The following is a 4,080-nucleotide window of genomic DNA, read 5'->3' as shown; positions in this document are numbered from 1 at the left end:
AGCCACCGCACCCCCCCCCCCACCTCCATCCAGACTCACCCTCCGGTTCCTTCTAGCCGTGCCCCCCCACCCCCCACTCCCCGAGGCGGCCAGCCACGCACTCCAGCTCGCTTTCGGAAGGAACCTGTGGGACGAACAAGGAGCGCGGCTGGCCGAAGGGGAGGCGAGCCCCAGGGGCCGCTCGGAAGCGGTCGGGAGAATGCCGAGCGGCGGGAAAGGAGCGCGGCGCACCGCCGGGAAGGTGGGGGGGGGGTGGCGAGCGCGGGGAGTGGGCCGGGGGCCGAGGGGCGGGACGCGGCGCCCCCTCCCCCAGGCGGGGAGCTCGGGGGGGCCGCGAGGCAGTCGCGCGCACGAGGGGCGGGGCTCGGCCCAGCCTCCCCGCCCCCCGCCGCGCCCCTCCCGCCGCAGCCCCGCTCCCGGGTCCGTTCCCCGCGGGGGTTCCTACCTGGGCGCGCCGGGATCTCCGCTCCACCGCCGGGAGCCGCGCGGGTGCCCGGAGCCTCGGCCGCGGCTGGCTCCGCCTCCCCGGCCCCTCCCTGCCGCGGCCGCGCGGGGCGGGGGTGGCGGAGCCGGAGCGGGCGGGGCGCGGGAGGAGGCGGGGGAAGGGGGCGCGGGAGGGGGCGGGGGGAGGAGCTCGGGGAGCCCGGGCGCCCGGCCCCGCCGGTCCTCTGCGGACTCGGGCTCCGCTCTCGGGCCTCGTATACCCCCACCGGGTGCCCACCCACCGAGCCCCGAGGAGCCCGCGCCTGTGTCCTTCTACCCGGCACGCGGCCAGCTCTCCCTTCTGCCCCCACCGCCCGCACATCCCCCACCGCCGCGAGTTGAGGGCTGGACGCTTGCTTCACGTATTATTCAATATCGCAAACATTTATGGAGTGCTCTCCAAGTACCAGGCACTGTGCGGGGAGGCTGGGGGTTCAAAGACGACCAAGACACACAACCTGGATTTAAGGAACTCCTAGGCCGGACCGGGGACAGTCAGACGCGAGGGCAAGTGGCTGTAACAATGCAGCGTGCTGGGAAAGATTTATCGGTGCACCGTGCCCAGGGGGCGCGGAGAAGGGAGGGAGGAGAAGTCGAGCTGGGAAGACAGCCAGGCTCAATTCTGCCCCGGTGTAGGGGGTGGGGCTGCGGGGCGGTGGGGGCGGGGGGCGCGGAGGCAGCTTGTATGCTGGGACTTCTGGGCGACAGGCACTGTGAAATGGCCGTGAAGATCACTGACTTTTATTGTGCTGTCTCTATGCCCAGGTGCTCCTTAGATCGCTTTGCATCATATCAGCCCCTGAGATAGACACCATTATTATCTGGGCTCTGTAACGGAAGAAACTGAGGTTTAAGGGTGGAAGGATGTGTATGGAGGAGGGGGCAGAAGCTGTTGGGTGAGTGAGCAGGTGGCTGTGGGTATTAAGAGGGTGAGGAGTAGGCGAGTGAGTTCCCTCCCCTGTCTCCCAGCAGCAAAGAACGCGCCGCAGCACTTGTCGGGAGTGGTGGACCCTGAGATTGCTTCTGAGAGTAAGCCTAGCGTCTAAGAAGAGGAAATGAGTTCCCAGGACCCCGCAGCCTGCAGTAGGATATAGGGAGGCTGTCCGCGGTGGAGTGTCATGATGACATTTCCCCCACCTTCATCAAAAATGATCTACACCAGTGCTTCTTTCTCAAAATGTAATGTGCCTGTGAATCATCTGGAGGTTGTATAGGACTGGAATGGGGCTGGAGTCTGCATTTCTAACAAGCTCCTAGGTGGTGTGATGCTCCTTGTGCTGGGTATTCACTTTGAGTACAGAAAGACTGCACAGACACATTTTTACCAGAGAGCTGTGTTGGAGAGATACCAAGGGCCATCCGATATAGAGTCAAATGATTTTTTATGAGCACACCAACAAATGATGCTGGTACAACTGGGTATTCATGTGTGTACGTGTGTGTGTGTGTGTCCGGAGGGGGGAGGGGGTACTGCAATCCTTACTTCACACCGCAAAGTTCAATTTAAGATGGACCATAGTCCTAAGCATAAACTGCATTGATAAATCTTCCAGAAGAAAACATAGGAGACTATCTTCTCCATCTTTTGGTAGATCAAGATTTCTTAGAAAGGACATAAACAAGAGAGACACTAAAAAAAAAAAAAATTGATAAATGGACCCCATGTGAATTTAAAACTTCTGTTTATCAAAAAGCACTATCAAGCCACGGACTGAGAGGAACTATTCAGAGCAGATATATCTGACAAAGGACCTGTACCTGGAATAAAGAACCCCTGCAACTCAGTAATAAAAAGGCAAACCACACAGCCAACACACACACACACACACACACACACACAAGCAAAAATGTGAACGCACACTTCATGAAAGAAAATATATAAATAGCCAATAAGCATAAAAGAAAGTGCTCATCCCATATCATTTGTCAGAGGGAAATGCACCAGCCGCCAGCAGGTAGCACTATCCGTGCACTGGAGGGTGAAAGTGAAAAGTACGGGTAAGGCGGTGAGAACGCAGAGCACCTGGAACTCTCCAACTGCCATGTGAGTACAACATGGTACGACCACTTAGGAAAACTGGCAGCTTCGTTGAAAAATTGAACATGCATCTACCGTGTGATCCAGCAATTCTAGCCCTACGTGCTCATCCGAGAGATATAAAACCATGTGGCTACAACAGCTGCACAAGAATCCGATGCATCTTTATTCATAATAATAAAAAATGGAGAACAATCCAGATGTCCTTCAATAAGTGAATGGATAAATTGTGGTATATCCACATGGGAGTATCATCCTTAAAAAGAAACTCCTCTTCGAAGATTATCCTCACCATGCAACAACACAGGTGAATGTCAAAATACATTATGTCGAATGGAAGAAGGCAGACACAAAAATACATAACAGTATGATTCCTGGAGTGTTAGGATCTTTTTTAAAGATCTCAAAAGTGAGAGAGAGAGAGAGCAGTGCACACCAAGGGGAGGGGCAGAGAGGGAGAGAGAGAATCCCAAGAAGCACGGAGCCCAAGTTCATGTTCCCATGAACAGTGAGACCATGACCTGGGCTGAAACCAAGAGTTGGACACTCAACCGAATGAGCCACCCAGGTGCCCCATGGGGTATTAAGAGCTTGATGCTGTCACTGCACCCAGAGGACTTGATTGGTCCAGAAACCCAGTTTATTATTATCATTATGCAAATTACCTAAATTATCCCAGAGGAGAGAGAGCTATTAACAGACCCATTTCAATAGAGTGGAGTTGTTGGGGCACGTGGCTGACGCAGTCGGTAGAGCTTGCGACTCTCGCTCTCAATCTCAGGGTCATGAGTTCAAACCCCGCATTTGGGCGTGGAGCCTAGTTAAAGTTAAAAAAAAAATAGAGTGGAGTTGTCAAAAAATTGCTCCTTCAAAAAGCACCAGATAGTGCTGCAGAATTTAACCACGTAAACAGACACCTTAACCTCTTCTAAAACATAGAAACAGAAGGAAGTCTTCAGAATTCTTTTTATGAAGCAAACACAGCACTGAGATGAAAACCTGATGAAGAAAGCAAAAAACAAAGAAACCCAACCCCAGAAACCTATCTCACTTATTCCTGAAAACTGCATGAACTGACAATTTCACCAGAACACCAAAAGAATACATCTTTGTCAAGTACAGTATACTCTAAACGTGGCTTAATATTTGGAAATTAAGTGGCCTACCGTTTGTAAATCTATTACTGTAACCCCATGTAAAGTAATATATTAACGTAATAAAAAGTGAAAATTAATATGAAGTCCATAGATGCATCCGTACATGATTTTCTTAATATCTTTAAAAAATGAAGGTGAACAAAAGGTTAAAACTAAAGTTACCATATGAGCCAGCAACTCCACTCCTAGACATGTGCCTAACAGAGATGAAAATGAAAACACAGAATTTGTACAAGAATGTTCAAGCAGCATTATTTGTAATAGCCCCAAAGTGGAAAAAACCCAATGTCTATCAGTTGGTAAATGGGTAAATAAAAAGGGGCATCACCATGCAATGGAATTTTTTTTTGACTTTTTTCAATATTTATTTTCGAGAGGGGGGCAGAGGGGCAGAGAGAGAGG

This window comes from Prionailurus viverrinus, unplaced genomic scaffold (genome assembly GCF_022837055.1).
Source record: "Prionailurus viverrinus isolate Anna unplaced genomic scaffold, UM_Priviv_1.0 scaffold_35, whole genome shotgun sequence".
NCBI lineage: Eukaryota > Metazoa > Chordata > Mammalia > Carnivora > Felidae > Prionailurus > Prionailurus viverrinus.
The sequence above is the reverse complement of the archived record's forward strand: the minus strand, read 5'-3'. Positions refer to the sequence as shown.